Here is a 26,364-nt window from a genome sequence, read left to right on the forward strand (position 1 = left end):
TAAGCATTGTCCGACCACGTGGTGGACCCTCTCTAGTTACTGGGGTATCAGTTTAATCTGAGAGATTAAATGAGAGAACATTTCCTCTTCCTGTCCACGTGATCCACTCAGAACCTATGGATTTCTGCTGCTTCCAGGCCACCCTTGAAGCACAGACTTCTGGTCTCAAAACTGCCGTTAGTTCCACGTGCCAGAATGCATCCTGTAACCCCTGCTCTCTCTGATCTTGCCGCCTCCCAGCCAATCCTCCACCTCAGTCAAGCCATCACGTGACTGCAACCCTGGCCCACGTCTTGCCAGCCACCTCCTGATGGACCCAGAGCCAGGGCCACTCAGCTAAATTCTTCTGATCCTTTCCTTCTGGTCACAGGTGAACCTCTTTTTAATCCAGGGGAATCCTTTATATATATATTTTAATAACAAGTCACTATTCCCATGCATCCTACTTTTTTTTTTATCGATTCTGCAAACTCCCTCTAATGCTCTAAAACCTTAGGCCTTTGAAAAACAGTGAGCGAGCAGTATGTTGGCTACTTCTACACTATTTGCCCCCTACCTCCTTGAGGCAATGAGGGCATAACAAGACCTGCTTGATGGCAAACAAGGGAAACAGAAAGAGATGCAGGGAGAAAAATGTCTCACATACTGATCCAATCTGACTTTGGTCAGATTTCCTGTTAATATGGGTGCACCTTACCAAGTTCTGTTGATTCTTACTGTCTCGTATTGTTCCTCTCCCTTTAATTCCATTGTCACTACGTTGGCCTAAGACTGTATCATTTCTTATCTGAAACAATATAAAAACCAACCAGCGCAGCCTCCCTGGTCTAACTTCCTCACTGTCATCAGTGTGGTTATGGTAACACAAAAATCAAATCTTACCGGGTCCCTAAGCTTATTGGAAATGGCTCAAAGTCTCTGGGTTGCCTTCAGGAACTAATCCAAACTCTTGAGTGTGACACTTGAGATGTCATGATCCAATCCTTGCCTTCTCCATCCTCATCTCTTGCACATACTGTACCCCAAAGCCCTGACCAGGGAGGGGAATGCAGTTCCATTCCAAGCCTTCCCACCTTGTCTGGGCTGCTCTCCTTTTCTGGAACAACATTCCCTCCACTCTTCTCATGATGAACTAATATTCCTTTCAGATTGTCTTCTGGGATCACTCTCCTGACCTCCCTATCTGTGATTAAGAACCTCCTTCCTGAGTACCTGCAGCACTCCCTGCAAACCACGCCATTATAATTGCTGGTTTGCTAATCTTTCTTCCGCAGTAGTCTGTGAGCTCCTTAAGATCAGAAAGTCTTTTCTTGTGTTTTTTTTTTTAATTATAGGATAGTCAGTTTACAGCTCTGTGTCAATTTCCACTGTACAGCAAAATGATTCAGTCATACATATACATACATATATTCATTTTCATATTACATTTCATTATAGGTTACTGTAAGATATTGAATATAGTTCCCTGTGCTCTACAGAAGAAACGTTGTTTATCTAGGTTATATATAATATTTCAAACTCCCAGTTTATCCCTTCCCACCCCCTTCTGCCCCTGGTAATCCTGTTTGTTTTCTATGCCTGTTAGTCTCTTTCTGTTTTGTAAATAAATTTAATTGTCTTTTTTTTTTTTAGATTCCACATATGAGTGATATCATATGGTATTTTTCTTTCTCTTTCTGACTTCCTTCACTTGAATGATGATCTCCAGGTCCATCCATGTCGCTGCAAATGGCATTATTTCGTTCTTTTTTATGGCTGAGTAATATTCCATTGTATGAATATACCACAACTTCTTTATCCAAGCATCTGTCAATGGACATCTCAGTTGTTGCCGTGTCTTGGCTATTGTAAATAGTGTTGCTATGAAAGGAATTCTTTTCATCTCTGTATCCCCAGGACCTAGAACAGTGATGTACAGATAATGTTCAGCAAACAATCCTTGAATTACTGTGTAATCATACAATTTATTCTATTTAAGATAAGGCTGGTTTATACATTAAATATCTAGCACATTGGATATCTATGTCAAGTAAATTAAAATAATAATAATAAGTTCTGCTGACTGACCAATCCTAAACTCACTGGCCAGGTTAACATTTGATTTGACTTTTTTTCTAAGAATAATGCTCCTATATTAGCCTAAATACCTGGAGTTCTTGATTCATCTTTGATATCATTAACAAGGTTCTATTGTTTGGCATTCCTAGAAAAACAAAACAGAGTGAATGAAACACGTATAGGCATAGCTCATGTGTTACGCTATACCTTCATAGACTCTTATCCCTTTGTGGGGGCAGCTGATTGAAAGTTAAATGAGAATAGACATTTAAAGTTATAACAAAAGGAATTCAATGGATTGAATACTTATTCTCATATCAGACTATCTTCGATTGCACAAAACATTTTTCAAAATGTTTGTTTTCTTTAATGTCATTTATTTATTTTTAGGAGGGAGATAATTAGGTTTACTAATCTATTTCTTTAGAGGAGGTACTGGGGGTTGAACCCAGGACCTCATGCATGCTAAGCATGTGCTCTACCACTTGAGCTACACCCTCCCCCCACAAGACTTTGTTAATGGTCACTATATAACACTTTTCAAAGGGTATTGCATGCCCCACATTTCACTAGACACAATACCATGTGAATTATACAGTGATTGCTAGTTGGTTACATGTTTCAGGTAACGTATTAAGTAAGCTAAACAAAGAAATTTAAAAAAAAAAGCCTCAAAACATTATCTAAATGAGTATTTAATTTTGTGAAAATTAATTGGACTTTCTTTTACACTTTTCATCCTTTTGTTCATTTAAGGCCTCAAATTCGTTATCCTTGGATTAGCTGTGAGATCTTCCTAATTAAAATTATCCCAAAATATAATGCAGGTAAAATTCTCAACTTTTGGTATAATGAAAGGAGGATGGCTTGTATTATACACATGTCAGTTCTCTTAAAGTGTACACAGCAAATATTCTGCATTATATTGGGGGTCAGAAAGCACCTGCCATTAGACAGAGGCTGATACCTGTATATAATTATCAGCGTGATTAATGAAGAAGGAGATCAAAGTTTCATGCAATTTTAATTTTATGCTCTGGGCTTGATATGGAAAGAATTTGTACTGGGTAATAAAGGAATATAAGTTCATTCTAATAAGCATGATAAATGATTTTTTTCAATGAGTCTGACTCATGAGCTAGACATCTACAAACCTACATGACCCTTAGTGCCCCGGCAGAATTTGGGGATAATCTTAATGCCTAATTACCAGTTGCGTGATGATATTTCAACAAACAGTTTCCTCTATGAAAGTCAAGCAAACACAGAAGTATCCATGCTGAGGTATGTCAAAAACCAAAATGCGTATCAAGAAAAGCATCTTGACTTCAAAGCAAAAAATATATTAACAGTAATTTTCCATGAGGCTACGTTTTTAACGTCTATTGTGGGCCTCTGGAGACACTTTGACAAGAATGACATTTTGGCAGAATTAACAAACCAGAGAAAGAATGTATGCTCTAGCCCTGACATGAGTGCTCTTGAAATAACAACACACCCAACACTGGAGGCTGTGTTCAGCTATGGAGTGCATTTCTGAGTTGTTGCTAATTCAACTTGATCTCAATATCCGTATTATAACGAGCTGGCCTCATGTCTCCAGAGAATAGTATGAAATTTCAGTAACTTAAGTTAAGATGAAGTACATATTCTCTTTTAAATAAGATCCAAAACATAACACAGTATAAAGAAGAAAAATTTAAAACCAAATATAATATGTAGTTCTGAATAGTAGAATATGAAGTTAGGAGTAAATAGAAAACAACTTCTCTTGGAATTTTTTTCTGAGAATGACTACTTGGCACTTTAAAAAAATAAGTTCCCTTTTTTGCTTTTGGCTTTTTTTTTTTTTTTTTTTTTTTTAGGAAACTCATCTTAAAAAACTTTTTGGAGTGAAATTCTGATGGAACCAGGGACTAAGTGATCAATAAGATTCTCAACATGTTCCAAATCACCTTTGACCAAAGTCATGGTTTTTTAGTTTCATTTTGCAGCAAGCATGCCTTGGGCACTTACGCTATGCCAAGTGCTGAAGGAATATGGCATGAATGTTGGGCCTCATATTCAAGTTCAAAACTTGGTCTGGGAAACGGAAGTGCAAAGGATATAGCACAGGGCAGTCATGCATAAGTGCCGTAGGGAAGAAACCAGCTAAGTGCTGTGAGCATCCAGGAACACAAAGGAATTAGCAATTAATTCCAGGCTTGGTAGAGAGAAGATGTTGGAGAGGCTTTAGGAGGAATATGCATTCATTCATTCATTCATCAAACATTTATTGAATATCAATGTGTTAGGCCAGTATTAGGCAGTGACTGTATACAGGTGAATAAAATTTAATTCTTGCCCTTCAAGATCAAAGAGCCTCACTTCCATTCTATCAGTGAATATTTTTCCTTGGCCTTAGAGAATATGATGATGAGAAAAACAGGAGTACAGACTTCATGGAGTTTATAATCCAGAAGGATATATTGACAAACAAAAGGACAGTCGTGATACTATGAGACAATAATAATGGCTAGCGAAACTTTCTTTATTAATTCTTAAAAGGATTAGCCCCTTTAATCCTCATGCTGACCTCCTGAGGAAAGCACCGCTTAAACCTCACTTTAGAAAGGGGAAAACAGGTACAGAGAGGGTGTGGAACCCATTCAGAATTAAATCTGAGGAAGTGGCAGGGCCAAAAATTGAACCCAGGTGACCTGGCAGCAGGACCAGTGCTCTAAGGGGTCATGGCACCCCTCCAGGTTCTCTGATGGGAAAAGTGCAGGGTGCTAGGGTGCAGAGACAAGATCTAATCTAGGGGTGGAAGGAGTTCCAAAGGCTGCCTGGAAAAAAGCAACATCCACGTTGAAGCCGGTAAGTGACAGTGATAAATGCTTTTCGAGAGGCAAGCACAGGAAGCTAGTGCAGGGTCCCTGCTGCATTTGAGGCAAGACTGTGAAGGATGCGTGGAATTTGGACAGGCAGAAAAGAGAACAGCGTTCCCAGCTGACGGAACAGCACAGACGAAGGCAGGGTAGCTGGCTCGGCTGCTCTCCCCTTTGGTAAAGCTATGCTTGCTACCCACTTGGAAAATAACTGAAATTGATTGATGTCAAAAATCATAGGAGGGCAGATATTTCTAAAGGATATTGAAAGATATGCAAATGGAGTGGTTGACTTTGAAACACCTCAATCTGCTCATCAGGGTCCCAATATTACTTAGAGTCCAAACAACATTGGTCGTCACATTTTTTCACTGCAGAAGGATCTAACTACAGAAAGTGTCCTCGAAAAATTTTGTCAGGCGTAACCAGAAAACAATGACAAATACTAAACATTCACTCTGCGTCTGGCTTGATACTGTGCGCTTTACGTGAATTACTTCTTCATCTAATTGTGTGGATTAAGTGAGATATGTACATTTTCAGCTTCTTATGAATGAGGAAATTGAAACTTAGATTAATTTGCCTCAAGTCCCAGAAATGAAGGAGCCAGAACAGAGGCAAGGTCAGATACCAACCCGAGCTCTTAACTATTACATGTGGAGCTGAGTTCCAACCAAAAGATTTTCACCCAACCATTAGGTTGTCATTGATGAGAAGAAACTGCCTTCTTCATTCTTTTTCTTTTAAGAGTGTAGTGTGGAGGAAAGAGAAGGAGGAAAGGTTGATCAGAGCCCCAGATCTACAACTTCCTGCTCTGTGACCTTGGGCAATTTTTTCACCTCTCTGAGCCCCAGTATCTCATATTTAGGCTGAAAGAATTTGACTGCAGGGTGTCTAAGGACCCTTCTGGCTATAAAAAGCTATGATTTTGTTTTTTAAAAAAATAGAGTGATCACAGAACAGACAGGATAATCTGAAAACTTTTAAAGAATTCAGACTAGGAAGATTTTTGGTAACTATAGGCTAAAATCATCTGCGGGGTCGACATGACATCTTCAATGTACTGAATTATTCGCTGCACCTATGAGAGGCTGAACATCTACCATATTTTTCACGCATAACTCTGAGGGCTAGTGACACAGTTCATTTCCTCATTTCAGAAAGATTGATTTCGTCCCCAAGAAATGTGCATATGAGCCGGAAAAAAAATGAATGTTTATGGGAACTGGGAGCGTCCGTCCTCATTCCATTAAAGTACCAGCTTATGTTCCACTTAGGCCTTGCTTACTAAATTTGGGGTTGCTCAGTCTTTAGTCTAGGAAACCATGTGTTTGTGAAAAGGAACAAGCTGTCTCTTTTCATCCAGGAGCCAAATGTTAAGATTCCTCAAGTGTCAGTTTGAATTGCAGTGTTTGTGATCTTAAATCACACGGATTGTGTCTGCTCAGGGGTGTGCCTCTGAGAGCTCCCAGTACACTTGACTCTACAGGCATCAGAAAAGGCAGATGACCAGAAAAATGGCCCCCACACGGGTGGCTTCCTCTGACCCCTCCAGGGCCCACTTCCCACTGACCACTCCAAACCTGCCTTCTCATTAGGTGTCTCTGCTCCATTTGTCTGGGGACCTCGCCCAACCCAAAATCCCTCTCACTGGGGGTTTCCAACAGACTGCAAATCTGATCAAGCCCTTCTCGAGATGCAGAGTTGTATTAACAGCTGCTTTGACACCGCGAACAGTAAGCTGGAGCTGTTGCCTGCCCAACGTGTGGTCCATGTAGGGCTTCCAGAAGGAAGTAGAAGGAAGGCAGATGCAAAGCAGATTATGGTAAGAAAAAGAAATTGGGAGACTTTCTGCCAAGACTGGTGGAACGAAATAAAATATTCTTACATTTATGAGTCGCTTTCCCAAACATGATCTCTTTTTGATTTTCAGAATGAGGCAGGCAGGACAAGTGCTCTTAGCCCAGGTTTAAAATCAGAAAGCTGACACTCAAAGAGATGGTATAAGTTTCAGAGTTTGGTGGGAGCCAGTTAATTCCTGTGGCTGCAGACCAAGCCCTCAGGCACAGCTTTGAGCAAGACAACCAACAAGATTTGAGATCTTCTATCTTAAACTTCAGACTAAAATTGATGCAACTTGGTTCTTGGATTAAGGGTCAGTTGCTCTTAATCACTTAACAAATATTTGTTGGCCACCTGAGTTCCCCATTCTCGAGGAGCACACATGCCAAGTCTGTCTTTCCAGGAGCTACACTATACTTAGAAATTTTTAAAAGCTCAATGGTGATAGTAAGTTGCATCCCCACTAGCCCAAATATTGACTTCGTACAATTGGCATAAACATCCTTTCTCAAGATACTTTGTGATATTTGCTGGAATATTATCATAATAATTCTCCAAATATGATGATCACGAGGTAAAGGGAGCCCCCTAGAGTTGTGCAAAGTGCAACCAGCAGAAACATAAGAGGGGAGCCTTGGCTCAGGGCAGGTTTTGTGACTCAGGAAAGAACCTTAAAAAGAAGATACTGTTTCAAAGGCAAGAGTGGAAGAGGGAAGGTGTGGCGAAATGAGCACAAACTAGGCAAGGCCAGTGCACAGGTGGCCTTGAACGGAGCAGCCAATTGTACAAATAATGACGGTAATGGTAAGCATGATTTCCTGGGTATTTAGTGTGTTCCAGGACCTAAACTTCCGTGTATTGATTTATTTAGTCCGCAAAGCAGCCCAATAAGAAGAGCATCAGTTCTCATGAAAGAGAAAAAGCCAAGGCACCCAGAGAGCTTAGGTAACTGGGACTACTTGGAAGGTGTCACTGACTTCAAATGCTTTGTACTCTGTACATACAATTATTAATAAAAAAAAGCCTACTTACCCAGGCCTGCTCCATCTATTTATAAGAAATAAGCCATGGAGATAGCATAAATCATTTGTAATGTTTCATATTACATTTCTATCAACATTAACACATTGGGAAATTAAGGTAAAATATCTGTTTCAAGGAGCTGATATGAGCAGCCTATGAATTAATTTCTCTTGGTGACAATTTTAGGTGGTACATTTCAAAATAATCAATTTTCACCAAAAATTATTTCTTTGATATATTATATGAATTCACCTGAACATTGTGAAACAAATGATTGTTTAAGGATCACTACTGAATGTGATAAGTTAAAGATTTCCCCAATTATAAACTTTTTATGATAGTCCTACACCAAAAACTGAGTGATTTCATTAATGTAGATGACTCAATACGGAGTCAAGTCCTATTTTGTTTAATAGACTAAGAAAGGTTTCAATAAATTTTAAGCTTTTTAAAAAATCTATTTTTAAATTTAGAAGGCAAAGCAAGACAATGCAATTTTTGAAGTATTTCTGCAATGAGCAGGGCAAGTGCTCTCTTAAAGCCCCTGTCGTGGTCCTGGTTATTTTACGAGATGACAACACTGATCCCTACCAACTTTCCTCCAAGTCAAGCCCTCCTCTTGCCTATACCTCCATTTACTTGGAAAACTTCTCACTCTGGAAGTCTTTGTCTCACAGCTTTAGAGACAGTATGCATATACCTAAGAATGGAGCTTAAGTGAAGGTGCCCATAGTATATCCTTAGTGCTGGAGAATTATAATAGGTTAGAATAACTTACTGTATGTACCTACTTAAAAATGTACAGAAATATGTTGCAATGCTACTTTAAGGATCAAATGGTCATAAATTGTAGAGTAGACTTGATCTGTAACATCTGACCCAGGATTGTTGCCTTCAAGTAGTTAAAATCTTGAATTTTATGAAAATAGAGTCTTTAATGCACTTTAAAAATGGGTTCAATTGACTATCTGGGCATCTAGTAACTATTGAAAATCAAGATTTTAATTATCTCAAGGGAAATGAACCCCATTTTTATTGACTTTATTGCTCTATGAAGGCAATTAAAATTTAAGCTACAATGTTTTTTGTGATGTATGAATCCATGAAAGCTACCGGTTAGGCACAGATGTTCAGCAATGTGTTCACTAATCACCTGAAATCAGGAGTTCTTTATCCGAGGACAGAACTTCACAATAGGTGCTTAGCTGTGTTCTTAAAGCCTCAGTGGTAAGTGTGCATTCTTCTAAATGTCATAGGTCTCCTTGGCAGCTTTCAAGTTACAGAAACTTCAGTTTAGCTCAGAGACAATGTTCCTTACAAGTTGCTGACTCCTCCTTGCAGTCTACCACCCCAAGGGCTTCTAGCTCAGAAAAGGGTCAAAATTTTTCATCACTCTTCGTTGCCTGGTATGCAGATCTGTTCTTCAGATCTTGCTTTGAATGAGTTACAGCATTTTAATGGTTTGCCTGTTTGTTAATAAGTTAAATAAAATCTTGGAAAATGTTTATTTTGTATTTGTGTAAGTGGCATGATTTTAGATATCGTGAAGTTATAGTTGAACAAAAATATGACTATAAAGTCACAACACTGTATGTATGGAGAGGTGGGGAGTTGAGTTAAAGAAGAGAATTGTGAGGTCGAGAAAAGGGACCCCTCATGCACTGCATGTGGGAATATAAATTGGTGCAGCCAGTATGGAGAGTCCTCAAAAAAATTAAAAATAGAACTACCAAAGGATCCAGCAATTCCATTTCTGGACATTTTTCTAAAGAAAACAGAAATACCAGTTAGAAAAGGTGTATGCACACCTACATTCATGGCAACATTATTTATAATAGCCAAGATAGGGAAGCAACCTAAATGCCAAGCAACAGATAAATGAATAAAGAAGAGATGATGTGTGTGTGTGTGTGTGTGTGTGTGTGTGTGTGTGTGTGTGTGTGTGTGTGTGTGTGTGTATAAAATGAAATACTGCTCAACCATAAACAATGAAATTTTGACATTTGTTCCATATCTACAACCAGACTTATCATGATGATCAGTTTGAAATATATAGTGAATCACTATGTTATATACCAGGAACTTAGTGTTATAAGTCAATTATATTTCAAAAGCAAACAAACTCATAGAAAAAGAGATCCAATTTGTGGTTAACAGAGGTAGGTGATGGGGAAGGGGAACTGGATGAAGCCAGTCAAAAGGTACCAACTTCCAGTTTAATTTTGTATCTGTATGAGATGATGGATGTTCACTAAACTTAATGTGGTATTTACTTCACGCCGTATGTAAATCAAAGCATTATGCTGTACACTCTAAACATACACAGTGTTGTATGTTAATTATATCTCCATAAAACTGGAAAAAAAAAAAGAGAATTGTGAGCTCTATTGGATTTTTACTACATAAAAGATCAGAGAATTGAGCATCTATTCATCTCAAAAGTCCAGGAAGGCAACGGTCTATTTTAGCAGTGTCCTATCTCCCTAATCAGCTTCTACCACTATTTCTTTCTTACTATCTTGTGAAGAATGTTCAGTTGAAAAATGTTACAAATTCTCTTCCAACCTGAAGAACGGAGTGGCCAGCTGTTTTTTCACTAAATTTGTATCATCATGTAACCAATGCTTCTTTGTACGTATTGGTTCCAGGCAAAAGGAACTTAATACCAACTAAATTCTTGTTGAAACCATTATTCTGGTGACAGCCAGGAAAAATAAAAGTTAACAGAGGACGGCAAAATAGACAGATGAGTTATAGCCCATATAATGGCAATTGGTGGAGCATAGTGAGAAGGACGGGAAAATACCATCTTGCTGCATAGAAGGGGACACTGCACAGGGTTTCCCTGGGCGCAGTTGAATTACCGTTGCATTCCCTGCCCTTAATGGAAATATCTTCATTTGACTAAGTCAGCTATCAGCTTCAATCACAGAGGATATGGAGGTATATTAGACATGAATGATTAACTAAAAGGCAGCAAACTATAGTTAATCATTTTGTTAATTATTATATTTAGTAACGTATACAAAATAATTAGAAAAGCAAACAAAAAAGGAATCAGAATGATAAGCAACTGAAGTCAACACAATTTCTAATAGACACACGGCTACCGGTGGACATTTAGTGAGCTACTGTGCACTTTGCTTAATTGAATCAGCGGAGAAACGTGGACCGTAAATGATTATAGCCCATCTTATTGCCTGTTTCAAACTTTTAATGGAAGACAACTCATTATTGAAAAATAAGCGTGTTGTTTTTCAGAACTGCCATTTCCATGCAGAGCATGGACTTAATTTGTTCTGAGTTCTATTTCTCTAAAATTAAAAGGCATAAATCATATTTCTGTATTGCACAACTAATCTGCCAAACACGTCCAACTGGGCAAGATGGAAGAAAGACTGGCGTGTCTGAAAATACCTGGAATCCACAGAAGTCTATTAAAAGTCTTATCATAAAATAAATAATATTCTCAAATTAGCTCGCTTCTCTTTATGATCATACCTATGTTGAGTGCTTTTAAAGTGCCCTCCTATTGATTTATATTTCACCAAGATGTGGCTAATAAAACTACAAGGCTACCCTGAACATTTTAGCACCAAGAAATACAAACCTATGTATCTCAGAAGGTGCGAGACTTTTAAAAGGTTGACGCTTTTATTCTCCTCCCAGGTCTGAGATTGTCTGATCAAAACAAGAAAAGGGAGGACAAGGAACAGCGTTGAACACCAGGGAAAATAAATGTCAGGCATTTACGGTGCCCCCGCAAGAACTTATGCTATTACTGATGACTCATAACGTGAATAGCATTTTTTTAAACTGAAATGTGCTTCCACTTTTACCGTCTTGTTTTGTGCTTCACAAGTAAGTAAAGCCGGCAGGTGATTCTTCCCATTACAGCGACAAAGAGACAACTTGAGGGAGATGCAATGACATATGCCAATCAGTAGAGAAGGCAGGACCCAGCTGCACTTGTCTGAGTCCAGGATCTTTGTCCGCCAGACCCTGCAACTCCCCACCTCCCATCCCCTATATCCCCTTTTAGAATAAATGGCCATTTGGGTAAATGGTAAAAGCTTGGTGGCAACTTGAACTATGCCTGGCACTCTGATAAATGACCCGGGACTTAATTGGGATGCTTGCCAAGAAATAGAGTTAGTGCCATGCGTTTGCAATAGCTCTAAACAGCAGATGGATTGCACATCAATTTATTTAAATAGCAAGACAGCGAGCCTTTCCATGGCCATTACAAGGTGCGGATTGACGCCTGCTAGCAGGGATTTCCCACTGTGAAGCCCTTTAGTCACTCCATGCGGCTTCCCTACTCCATTATGCCTGTTAAATGAATCAATCTTACCTTAATATCATTCTTCAATATTTAATGCCACGTTACAATGCTGCATTTTAAAATCGGTTGGTAAAATGAAAGCAAAGAATTTTCAGCAGCGTGCGCCCCACCTCCTCGGTCTTCACTTTTCTGCATGATTACTGACTGGGGCGAGCTGTTTGCCCCAGGGGTGGGCCAATTAAAACGATTTATTTGCTTGTGTAACAATCTAGGCAGCAGCAAAAGGAACTGCAGTCACAAGACAAAGTAAGCAATTTAAAGCTTACTTCTCGGGTTGAATCCATATTTGTTGTAATGCAGAGCTTGACCCAGAAAATCACTTCACGACACTTTATCAGCGTGTGTGCCTTGGTGGGAGTTACACTGGGCCTTGTGTGGAAGAAGGGGAGGCTCCACTTTCCAAAAACAATGCCCAGCCCTGCTCCTGGGTGATGCTCGATATGCAAATGTTTGAATTGTTGGATTTGTCCACAGCCAGGGCACTCAAGCCAAATCGTCCACCTCAACTTTGTTGTGGCTGAGAGTTGACCTGGGATTCCACACCAGGATGTGGAGATCTGTTTTTTATCTTTCCCGCCTTCTGCTTTAGATCTGGTACTTGAATATACGCTTTGCAAAGCTTTTTGCGTCTGTGTGTTCATTTGCTCCTGAGATGAACAGAGGAGTGATCTCGTTCACAACCTTGCCTGCGTCTTTCCGGTCCTCTCTTTCTCATTGCCCCCATTTCACTGTCCTCTCTTCTCCCTGCGTACTAAAGTTCATGTAGACGACGGAGGCCTAAATATAAAATGTGGGATTTTTTTCAGCTTTGTGGTTTACCGAAGATGTTATACGGTTGTGTTAGGTATTTAGATAAGTGGGGGCACCGGGCAGATAAGGTGGAGGAGAGGGAAGATGGTCCAGAAGGCGGCATTGTGCCCACCGTCAGCATAAAGGGGCTTCACCTCCCCTAAATGAGTGCCAGCAAGAAACCAGTTAGAGCCCGAAGGCCCCAAGTGCACAGGAGCAGCAAATATGTAACCAGACATAATCCAATTAGCACTGTGGTTTAGGCCCCACCATGGGTTTTTCTGTGTGCATCGTGGGTAAGGACGTGTGCAAAAGGGCACGAACATGACTAAGCTCTCCAGGGCCAAGAGCCATCAGTGTATCAAGAGAGCACCTCTAACTGAGGGTATAAGAGAAGGGGGCAAAGACCACTGCTATCTGCCCTTGGATCAGCCCACTTCCCGTTCCTGGAGGTGCACTTCCCGTTTGTGAATAAAATCTTTAAAATCTTCCACTACACAACATTTCCATCTCCCCTCTGAATTCTTATCTTTTGGGTAAGACAAGAACTGGGGTCTTTTTCCCTTCCCCTTTTGAGGAAACAGTTGTGGCCTATGGTTTATTTTCTTTAATTTTTTTCCTATCCTTCATATTAACTAAGGGATTCCAAAGTAATCAAGAACATTTTGGTTAAGGAAAATACAAAACCTCAGTTCTATCTTCCAAGAAAAAGAGATATTATTGAAATAAAATTCTCCAAAGATTAAAATTCACACCCTCTAGCATTAAGTAGTAAATTGGATAGCTTTAAAATCTACATATATTAAAATTTAATGATGCTAATATTGGGGATGTTATATGGGAATAGAGGGTCTTATAAAATATTGGGTAAAGTATGTTTAACTGAGAATCAGTAAATCTGGCTTACAGTCCTGGCTCTGTTGCTGTCAACCAGACTCAGAAACTTCCTTAGCCACCTATAAAATGAGAGGTTAAACCAGACCCTTCTTTTTTTTTTTTTTTTTCAGTTTTTAGTTTTTAATGAACTTGTAAACAAAAAAGCTCAAATTTCAAAGTAAAAACAAAATCCCAGATCATATAGATGTTTACAGTGATTACATTTATCTACGCAACATACATACATGTTCAGTTGTAAGAGGTTAACTAAATTTCTGTGACAAATACGCTTTTTTTTTTTAATGCCAAGAACATTATAGAGTTAATGCAGAGTCCTAAGGATAACCTCGTAGTCACTAAATTTTTCTTAAGTGTTCACTTTAGTTGCTGTTATTTCTAGCCCAGGTAAGCAGGCGGAGTCTTTCACATGCTCAAACACTGGAATCTTTGGTTGCTACCATATCAGCTGGCTTGCAAACAAGAAGCCAACCATTTTCAGAATGTTTTAAGCGAACAACTTGCAAACCCCAGGATGAATAAACCCTAAGAACACACAATTGTGAGCATTTACAACCATCATGACTGCGGCTGAAGACTGTTCATGCCGTTCTTCTGAAAGGAGATCTCAAAAGCAGTACAGTTCAAAACAAAAGGTTTTAACAAAAAAATTGGCATATGCACAATTTCTCCACCAACTTGTGTGTCAACCATTTAGTTTACTTTTCCACTTGAAAAAATGCAATAGAAGACTGGACAGCATGTTTCACCCTCTCAGTTAATACTCCCAATTACAGCGGCTGCAACTCGGGACACAGCGTCACCAATGCCGCCCAGAGCCAGCTTATACTGAAATTAAGTTCTTTACACCAAGTAAATGGTTGTCCACAACCACTGGCCACCGTACATATGAACTAAAATGTCTAGATTTGGGGAGAAACAAATGCTGCTCCGCTCATCTGCTCTGCTCCTTCTGTTCCTCGATTCATGCTTAGAAACCTGTGGGCGTTTGGGCCTGCTGACCCTGCCCACTTGAAGAGGCTGCCTGCTGTGCTCTCTCTGCTTTAACGTTGTCCAGTCAAATGTGTAGTCACGTTGGTGGTTCAGGGTCCTGAAAAGAACGCAGAATAGCTGCCTCGGGTACATGTAATCCGGGGCTTCCTCAAAGCGCAGCCCACGACCATAGGGTAAGTACGTGGCAAATCCTGCAGGAAACCCCTTACATAAAACTTCAGCAGATGTGGACATCTTCTTTTCGCTAATTTTCTTTAACTTTTGCTTCTTTGTCGCAGCCTTTAGTCCTTGCCATGGCAGGCTGGTTCTATTAAAATACATCAAAACATCTCCTAGTGACTCCATGTCATCTCGGCGACTCTGTTCAATACCAAGATGTGCACTGATGCTGGCATATCGAGCAGTGCCAGAGAGATTTTTATCTTCTCTGTAAGGTATGTGTTGCCTAGTCCTGTTGTCTCTGTACTTTTTGGCCAAACCAAAATCAATAAGGAATAACTTATTACAGTGACTCCCGATATCCATTAGGAAGTTATCTGGTTTAATGTCTGTGTGTATAAAATTCTTTGTACGCACGTATTCAATTCTACTGATCATCTGGTCGGCTAACATAAGTACAGTTTTCATTGTGAACCTTCTTGAACAGAAATTGAAGAGGTCTTCGAGGCTGGGTCCAAGAAGATCCATGACTGGCACATTGTAGTCTTTCCTGACCATACCACCGTATGTGGGGGATGCCGACCCCACCTTGAAGAACCTTACAGAGTTTGCTCTCGCACAGCAACTGGGGATGCCTGGCCTTCTGAGATTCTAGCTTCTCTGCCGCTTCCTCGCCGTTGGTGATGTTGATCGCCAGGTGAATGTCCCTGAAGGAGCCAGACCCGATCTATTTCCCTCCGGCAATGAACTCGGCCTTGGAGCCGCTGCTGCTCGCCATCCTGAGAGACGAGGATGGAGGCTGGGGCTGAGCCCCGGCACCTCTAAGCGGAGGCCGGAGGCCGCTGAGCTCGGCCACCGAGCAAGGCTGCTGAGGGCGGCGGAAATGGAAAACGCTGGCTCTTTCTCGGCACTACAGGGACCAGGATCGGCCAAAGGCAACCTGATCACCGCCGCTGTCAGGTTTCTTTTGGCCAGGCGGCAGATTGTTGAGGGGGTTCTGGCGGTTACCGCGGTGAGTTAGGGCGGCGATACCGCTGCCACCACTGCCACCGGCTCCCGCCCGGAGGGGCCCCTGTCACTCCGCCGCCGCCGCCGCCGCCATCTTGTTCTAAACCAGACCCTTCTTACGCCCAGTGTGGGCAGCCTGGATCCCGCAAGAAAGGCCAAACCTCCAACCTCAGGCCTCACTCGGAACCACTGTATCAGAATCTGCATATTATCAAGTGATTGGTGCTGCACATGCATAGTCACTGAACTCCAAAGCTCTGTTCTAAGTCTAAAATTCTGGTGTTTTTCTCATTTTAAATCAAGACCTTAACCATCTTCACTGACCTTTCCAAAACCAAATGCTTGTCCTTTGAGAGAATACCCATGAAATGCCAAAATCTGACTCTAATAAACCTGCGTGGACCCAAGCAGGCTACAAGCCACCTGCTCTTGGAGAGGTGCTGAGACAGGAGGGAAGAGCGCAGGGCACAAACATTAAAACAATGACACAGCAATTAACACCAAGATGGCGGAAGATTCAACTCCCAGGAGACCTTGAGCTTCATTATACGCTCATTGTAAAACAATAGCTGCTAAACGGCCCTCCCACAGGTGCCAGGACAATTTCAAGGCTGAGCATAAAAGGTCAAATAGTAGGTGATGGCCCAGTTCCTGGGAATCCTAGCCCCTTCCCCAAAGTAGTTGGAATAATCCTTTCATTTGTTACCATATGCAGTTACCGAGACCATAAAACTTAATGACCCTCACACCTCATGGTCGCTCTCGACTTCTGAGACAGCCCGCACTCTCTCTGTGGAGTGTGTATCTCCTCAGTAAATCTGCCTTTACTCAACTACGGCTCACTCTTGAATTCTTTCCTGCACAAAGCCAAGGATTGTCCCTTGATGGGGCACGTCCCAGGGGCTTGCCTGGGGCCTGGCCGTCCTCTCACACCCCACTTTCCCCTATATCAGCGCTAGTTTGGACTGTTCACATTTGTGCATCTTCTCATGGGGTTATGGCTTCCTTACAGCTCCCCACCCAACAGAGATGACTTAGATTTGGAGACATGAAGACAGCACAAGGCTCACCATGTGTGCCAGCTGCTGACTTAAGGAAGGGACATGCCGCCCTGTGTGGGAGGCAGTCCAGGCAGGCGCAGGAGCTCCCTTCTGCTCTCTTTGCCACTTGTTCAGGCTCACAAGGAGAGCAGGCTTCTTCCGATGCCCCAAGAAGACTCAGGCAGAATCATTCTTCAACAGCAAAAGTTCAAAATGCCATTTCAAATAACTTTCAATAAATCAAGATGGCTGAACTCAAGGGAAAAAAAGGGAATGGAAGTTCAGAAACTCATACACAGAAAGAGATTGCAGATTTATTATCCACAGGTGTGATTAAGGAAACGTAACAGGGAGAATGCAATCCAATCTAAAATTCAAGATGGAATTACTTTGATTGACATGATGGGAAGGTCAGCATGACTTTCTGGAGAGTGACCTGTAGAAAAACAGGCAATTTGTAAAAGAATGATGATTTGGAAGTGAAAGTTGTTTCTTAGAAATTATTTTTGTACACTCTTTTGCACCAGCTCCAAGTTTAAGAATTCATCCAAAAAGAATGTGTTGAAATGCCCTGGTAGGATAATTTCAACTTGTTTTCTCTCCCTTTTTAGGCAGACTTTGTTCCACTTGCTTATTCAGATATTGTGTGAGCAGTTTTTTCTGTTATTTTGATAGAATCCAATGTTCCTCACTCTCCAGGACTTGCCAGTGCAAAGCAGGCTTTTTTATCTCTGCCAACTTTCTAATTCAAATATTGTAGCTTTTTACTGGTTTCTAGTGAATCTCTTGATTATGATTCTACTAATATGTAACCTTTTAAATTTCACTAGGACCCATTCTGTATACCCTTAGTTTAGAAGTGCCTGGGTACCTGTATCCAGAAAGTAGTTCTTCTTTGTGGGTGAAACAGATGGAAAATAATTAATTTTCCCCTCCATTGTCAGATGGCACAGAACTCTTAAACAGCATTCATAGGCTTATGCCAACAGCCTGCACGGAAGGGGCTTTCCACTGCCCAGAGATCTGTATTTGTGTTTTACAAAGAGGAGGAGGCACTTCCTGAAACAGGATCTTCAGTATTCTACTCATCACAAATAAATTATTGTTCGTCGTACTGTGAATATTTTAATGGCTTTTATGAACGCAGGCAACTCAAAGCTCATGGGCTCCTTCTATCTGCAGATTCTTGGCTTTTTTAATTCACCCTGGGAGATAATAATAATAAATAAAGTGTTACAAATAAGAAAGCCAAGGCTCAGTAAAGTAATTTTGCAACCATAGAGGTTTAGGACCTTATCCGTCCTCTAGTCTGATTATCTATTTCTACAAATATGAAAATAAGTCCAGAGTGCTAAAGCAATTTGGGCTTAAGTCACGCAAATTGTTTTTCATCTGTTTTGCTACAGTGCTTTCTCTGGTTTCTGAACAACTATTATGCCTGTTATCGGTACCTCTAGAATTTAATCACAAGGTAAAGCCTTGTGACATTTTTTGTTTGTGCATTGTGGTAAGCAGATTCTAAAACGTCCCCCCACCCCATGACCCCCACCTTTTGGTATTCATACCCCTGTGTAATCCCTTCCTACTGAGTGAAAGCAGGACCTGTGACTTGCTTCTCACCAACAGAATGCAGCAAAGATAATGGAATATCATTTTGTGATTTTGTTACACAGGATTGTAATTTCTGACTTGCTGGCAGACATTCTTTGTGATTCTCTCGTGCCAGCTTTGATGAAATAAGTGCAGAGAAGGGAAGAGACTTTTTCCCTCTACCCTCCTAGGTTTTCCAGCTGAGGCTCTGTAAATTAGACTGAGAGAAGACAGATTAACGACAGAAAGACAAACAGAAGTTTACTAACACGTGCATGCATCATGCATACACATGGGAGTGCTCAGTGGTGGTTGGAACTGGGGCTTTTATAGCATCTTAGCAAAAGAATAATGAATTATCGGAGAAGTGTCAAAACAAAGGAAAAGGAATTTGAGTTTCTAGGATTGGCAAATTGTGGGAAGGTAAATATATGGAGGACGTAGTGGAAGATAAGGGCTGGTAAGCGCAGTTCGTCATGTAGATTCTTCCTTCAGCACAGTCTCTAGGCTGATAAGGGGCTGTGTTGTCTCTAGTGATTAACTTCTGTCCCTCCTGGTAGAAAAGGGAGGGGAGAAAACTTTACAAATTGATGTCCTGCTTTTAGGCAAACAGGGGGAGGGCAGTGAGCTTTCCTTGTATCTGATTCTTCTCAATTTCCTTCAGTGCAAAGGAATCCTTATGCCAAAGTGACATTTCTGGAGGGACAATTCTGCTCCCCTTCATCAGCCACCATATGGGGAAACTCACATGGCAAGGACCGGAGGGAAACCTCCAGCCAACATCTGAAAAAGAGATGAGTTCCTCAGCATGACAGTTCACAAGGAACTGGGTCCCGCCGACAAACACATGAGCTTAGTACCAGATCCTTCCTCACTTGAGGCAGATGAGACCTCTGGTTGCGATCTTGGCTGTGGCCTCGTGAGAGACCTCAAAGCCGAGGTGACAGGTAAGCCATGTGCAGATTTCTGACTCACAGATTGTGACTAATAAATGTGCTGTTTAAGCTGCTGAATCTGTGATACTATGATAGATAACAGTGGATAACTAATCTATGATGATGAATTTTTACCCACTTAAATAATTTGTTCAGAAAGACAGCACTGTATAGCAATTCTAAATCAAAACATGAGATTCGAATAATTAGGTTCAAGACCTTGGACACATCACTCATTAAAGCACTTTATTACATTACAAGCTCCTTAAGGGTAAACCTCTATCTACATTATACTTCTTTGATTCCCATTTACTTGGCAATGTGCTTTCTCAGAACGTGGAAACTACTAATGTTTTTTTTTTTTTTGACAAATTAATTTTCTTTCCTACCAGAGTCATGTGAAGTTGTCCACTAAATTTCTTGGATTATTTGTTGTAGAGCAGATTCCGTTAAATTAGAAGGTTACATTAAATCACATTTAATAGAGGAGAGAAAAACTGAGACATCCTGAATACCCATCAATGAATTGGAAAAGGAGTTAAATTATTGTGCATCCGGAGGAGGGGTCAAGATGACATAACAGGAGGACACTGACCACACTTCCTCTGAGGAACACATTAAAACTGCAACAACATGTCGAGAAACTCTGGCTGAGAACTACCTGAAGACCAGCAAAATTGCTCTTCTAACACTAAGGCTGTAAAGAAAGAACCACACAGAGTCTGGTATGAATGGAGGGAAGCAATCTAATCAGGACCTGCACCCCAAGTGGGTGACCTAGAAGAGGAGAGGGGGGAACCAGGGATCCTCCCTGAGGAGCAGGGGTTATGAGTCCCCTATTGTGAGTCCAACACCAGGAAGACAGGCCCCTTTAGCAAGTTTGAAAACCAGAGGGGCTCATCAGAGGGCCATAGGAAACCAAGACTAGTCTTGAAGAGCATGAGCCCAGACTGACTTGCTCCCAGTCCCCAGTGCAGGGGCGGCTGATTGAAAGCAGCCTGGAGCTCTGACTGGCTGGCCGGGACCACCCAGTGCACACCCCAGCCTGCATCAGCCGGCGTTAGGCTCCTCCTCTACCACCTCCTGCTCCAGTACTGCTCCCGCTAAGCGGGAGGCCACCGCCGCCAACATGTGTGCACACACCAAGGGAAGAGCAGGGCCACCTTGGACCTGGCCCTGCCTCCAGCCAGTGTGGAAACCACATTGCCACTGCGAGCACTCAAGCACCAGGGAAATAGCTGAGCCAGCTCAGGGCCTGGCCTACCTATAGCCAAAGCTGAGATCCAGGGCAGCTCAGAAGTGCTGCTCCAGTCCCACTGGAGCACTGCCAATCGAGGTGAAGACGACCACCATGCCTGGAAGGAGCCCAGCTCCCTCAGGGCGCCTGCTCCTGCCTCTCAGTCCCTTCCCCTCACCTCTCATAAGGTAGCAACTGCCATTTAGCCTAGGAGAAGCCCTGGTTCACACCAAGCTGTGGCTCTAGCCCCTTGGATCCCAGTCCTACCTCCCACCAAGGCAGTGGCCACCAGCACACCCCAGGAGAAGATGCAGTCCATGCTCAGTTCAGATCCAGCTCTCCCACCAGAGCCACTGGGGACACACAGACTATATAGGGACACACCCATACGGGGATACTCCTTCAAGACCATGACAGGTAACTGTTTCAACTGATTTCATAGCACAGACAAAGTCCAAAAAAAAAAAAAAAAAAGAAGAAGAAGACAGAGAAATATGTTTCAAATAAAAGAACAAGATAAAAAAAAAAAAACTATTGAAAAAGAGATAAATAATTTGCATGATAAAGAGTTCAAAGTCACAGTAATAAAAATGCTAACTGAACTTGGGAAAAGAATAGAGGAACACAGTCAGAACTTCAGCAAAGAACTAGAAAATACTTTTTAACAAGAACCAGTTAAAGCTGAAGACTACAATAACAGAAAAATACACTAGAAGGAAGTAACAGCAGATTAGGTGACACAGAAGAATATATAAGTTATCTGGAAGATAGACTAGTGGAAGTCACCCACAGACAGCAAAAAGAAAAAAAAAAATTCAGTGAGCATAGTTGAAGGGAAATCTGGGACAACATCGAGCATACTGGCATTTGCATTACTGGGGCTCCAGGAAGAGAAGAGAAAAAGAAAAGGGCAGGAAATCTATTTGATGAAATTATGGCTGAAAACTGCCTTAACCTGAGGAAGGAAACAGATATCCAGGTCCAGGAATTGAACAGTCCCAGACAAGATGGAGCCAAAGAGATTCATATCAATACATAATATAATTAAATATCAAATCTTAAAATAAAGAGAGAAATTTAAAGGCAGCAAGAGGAAAAACCAGAAATCACATACAAGGAAACTCCCATAAGGTTATTGGCTGATTTTTCAGCAGAAACACTGTAGGCCAGAAGAGATGGCATGATACGTTTCAAGTATCATGAAGGGAAAAAACTTGCAACCTACCACCTCTACCCAGACAGTGTATCATTCAAAACAGAAGAGATGAAGAGTTTCCCCAACAGGCAAAAACTAAAAGTTTCTCACCACTAAACTGACATTACAAAAAAATGTTAAAGGATCTTCTTTAAGTGAAAAAGAAAAGGCTATATCAAAAAAATAAGAAAATATAGGGAAGGAAAATTCTCACTTTTGAAGGTAAATATATAGTAAAGGCACCCTTGTACAGTAATAAAAACGTTATGGTATTGGAAGAAAAAACCAAAAACATAGACCAATGGAACAAAATAGACACTCCAGAAATATGTCCATGCACATATGCTCAATTAATCTATGACAAAGGAGGCCAGAATATACAATAAGAAGACAGTGTCTTCAATAAGTGGTGTTGGGAAAACTGAGCAGCTTCATGTGAAAAAAAAAAAATGTAATTAGAACATTTTTTCACACCATGTACAAAAATAAACTCAAAATGGATTAATGACTTAAATGTAAGACCTAAAACCATAAAACTCTTAGTAAACAAAGGCAGAACACTCTTGCCATTCATCTTAGCAGTATTTTCTTGGAAATGTCTCCTAAGGCAAGGGAAACAAAAACAGAAATACACAAATAGGACCTAATCAAACTTAAAAGCTTTTGCACAGTGAAAGAAATGGTCAACAAAATGAGAAGGCATCCTACAGAACGGGAAAGGATATTTGCAAATGACATGTCTGATGAAGGATTAATGTCCAAAATATATAAAGAGCTCATACAACTCAATATCAAAAACTACAACTCAATATCAAAAACTACAACCCAATTAATAAATGAGCAGAAGATTAAATAGGCAGCTTTCCAAAGAAAACATACAGATGGCCAACAGGCACATGAAAATATGCTCTATATCACTAATCCTCAGGAAAATGCATACGAAAACCACAACAAGATATCACTTCACACTGGTCAGAATGGCCATCACCAAAAAGCCAAGCAATCACAAGTGGCGGTGAGGATGTGGAAAAAAGGAAACCTTAGTACATTGTTGGTGGAAATGTAAATTGGTGCAGCCTATAGAAAACAGTATGGAGTTTACTCAAGAAATTAAAAATAGAACTACCATATGATCCAGCAATTCCATTCCTGGTATATAACTGGCAAAAACAAAACACTAATTAGAAAAGATACGTGCACCCCAATGTTCATACCAGCATTTACAATGTGGAATCTAAAAAAATAAAATCAACGAATATAACAAAACAGAAACAGACTCCTAGATACAGAGAACAAACTAGTGGTTGCCGGTGGGAAGGGTGGTGGGAAGAGGGGCAAGACAGGGGAAGGGGATTAACAGGTACAAACTACTAGGTATAAAATAAATAAACTACAAGGTTGTGATGGATACCACAAGAAAAATAGATAATATTTCACTGTAACCTTACATGGAGTATAACCTATAAAAATTGTGAATCACTATTCTGTACACCCAAAATTAATAAAATGTGTAAATCAACTATAAATCAATTAAATATTTTTAATTTAAAAAATGATTGCACATCCATATCATGAAACACCATGTCATTATTTCAAATAATTAGTGAGCTCTCTATCTACCAATAATGTATATTGTTAAATTTGTGGGAAACATGCAAAACAGTCTAAAAATGACCTAATTTTTTGAAGGTATGTGCACATAAAATGAGTAGGAAGTTACATGTCAAACTACTGGCAGTGTTAGTGGAGAGGAGAGGGAGGAAAGACAAAGGTTTTATCATAAACTGTATAAAGTTGAAAAGACCGCATTTTGTTAATGTATTATAGAAATGTTGTGATTTTTAAAAATCAGTAAAAACTAATTTTTAAAAACACAAAGCCTTGTCCTCTTCTGGGTTGCTTCCTTTCAGTCCCTTCCAAATGACAGAATCTGGAACGGGAGCCTGTCTTCCCCCTACTTTGGAAGGAACTCTTGGAAAGGAGTGAGAAGGCGCTACATACTGTGGGGTAGGAGGTGTAACATGGGAAACTTACTAGCTTTTTTTTTTTTTTTTTTTAGTTTTTACATTTCTGTACCACACTGAACTGACATAAAAAATTTTTCAGAAAATGTTTGGAAACTGAGAGATAGTTGAAATAAATGGTTTATAATCATCGTTTTAAATCTGGTGTGATTATATGCTTTCGGATGAAATACAACACATGAAGCTCTTATTTCGAAGTTACATGCTGTAGCGTTGACCCAGTGGAAGTTGTCTAGCAACGAAGCAACATCTGATTGTGAAGTGGCTGAAATCTTACCATTGCTCAAAGGGGGAAAATAAAATGCACACACTTCTCTTGTTTGGAGATTAACTGATGACTTCCTCACTATTACATCAAACACATTTCAGTGGCTCTTCTGCAGTGAGCTATGGGACATTAAATTGTTCACATAAAACTTTGAATAAAACACCCAGGGTTGAGCTAGAAGACCTTAAACTTCCAGCTGTGACATTCTGCGCTTTCCTGATTCCACAGTTCTGTCTCTACAGTGATGTTTTCATTTCATAACGTTAAATCATGATTCCCCATAGGTGATCTGTCCTTTTGACCTACACAGCGCCCAGCTCCCAAGTTACCAAGTCCCCACAGCACACCCTACTAACCCTAAAACACTCAGGTGTGTCATGCGATTAAATAAGAGGGATCAAGCTTGGGGATTATGCTACTGTAAGAAAACCCTAGATTTCTCTCCCTGGAAATCATTTTCTTGATAACAGTGGTATGAAACAGCAGCTTGTACACAGCAGTCAATTCACATACCGCCATAACTGAGCCAACTGAACCATAGACGTGAGGACTGCATGACATATAAAATCCCCAAGATAGCTTTTAAAAGTAAAAACAATAAAATAGATTTTTTTCATTTATCTCTGGGAAGGAAGACATATGTGGCAGAACAAATCTGAGAGTGGTATTTCAATAGCACAAACTGGGTATATATGAGTTGATTCTAATATATGAGACTTAATGTAGCTATTAAAACTATTGCCATTAGTGGAAAAAGGAGCTATTTTTTTTTAAGTCTCCAGCTAGAATTTTGGACTAAAAAAATGCACCATTTTCTAAGATATTTACAGCTGAACAAATAATTAAATGAGCCTCAGTTACCATAGTTGCCGGGTTGCGTGTTCAGTTAGGTTGAAATACCAGAGAACGTACTCTTAAATGTCACACACAGAATGATTTCCTTGAAAAATATTACATCTATGTAATTAAATCATAGGTAAAGCTTTGTGAGTCTTTTTTTGTTTGTGAATTGTAGTAAGCAGATCTTAAAGTGGGCCCCCAGTCATCCCTGCCTCTGGGATACATGCCCTGTGCAATCCTCTGCCCTTAATTGTGAATGGCACCTGGGATTTGCTTCAAATATCCTTTCATGATTCTGTTGCATAGGATTCAAACTTCAGTCGAAACTAGATAACGTGAAAATGCTTATATTATTCATATACTCTTCACATGCCGGAAATTATCAGCTCTTACGGCAATTGTTTTTGGAAACACTTATGTCATTATTATAATTATTATTCCGATTCCCAAAATGATATAAAAATTACTCAAGAAAATGAAAGCAGGTTAACTGAAATCAGAAACATTAACCAGGTAACACCATGCTACTACCTGTAAAAAAAAGTTTTATTAAAATATATTTTGGTGTCAATGTAAAAAATTAAAATAGAGACAGAATTTTAAGCTCACACACGGTGAAATATCCCCTATTTTTAGGTTTTTATATAAGGATATATTAAAATTGGTTTTAAGAGTCCAAAGGAATAGAGAGATATAATTTCGTGTTAGAGAATCTCATTTTTGTGTAATTCTCTCAAACAGCACCATCTGCCAAGGTCTGTCCTTGAAGATGGTATCATAGCCCCAGAAATAAACTAACTTCACCTGGTATTTTTTTTTCCAGTGGACTTTGGCACAAATTGTAACGATTTTTTCACCCATAAGCTATCTTTATTTTAAAGTTAGATGTCAAATCCTCAAATTGTTAGACACTTAGCTTCAAACGATAAGGAAGCAACCGGTACTTTTATGAGTGGAACTGAAAGTGACCTGGAGGTTGTCTGGTGACCTGGCATCCTGGGAATTTATGAGCCTGCTTTGTGGGGGACACTTGAGTTTTCCCTGCTCAACCTACTGTTGTCGATCTATAACTGAGTATTGAACCGGGATATACGAACTTGGCACATTTAAACTGCTGATTCTTAAAAGTTAAATGGGAATAAGAAGCTCTAAAATGTTGGAACTAGAAGATTTTGGAACTGAAGAGGAACTTGGAGATTAATCAGTTTGACTTCCTCATTTTAAAAATGAATAAACTGAAAATTTTATTTATTGCAA

The 26,364-nt window shown here is 40.2% G+C and overlaps 1 pseudogene; it reads right to left on the reverse strand.

The window, feature by feature from the left end:
• Positions 1-14,726: 14,726 nt before the first annotated feature.
• On the reverse strand, positions 14,727-15,748 carry LOC105087185 (casein kinase I-like; annotated as a pseudogene).
• Positions 15,749-26,364: the final 10,616 nt, after the last annotated feature.

The sequence above is a fragment of the Camelus dromedarius genome, chromosome 12 (genome assembly GCF_036321535.1).
Source record: "Camelus dromedarius isolate mCamDro1 chromosome 12, mCamDro1.pat, whole genome shotgun sequence".
NCBI lineage: Eukaryota > Metazoa > Chordata > Mammalia > Artiodactyla > Camelidae > Camelus > Camelus dromedarius.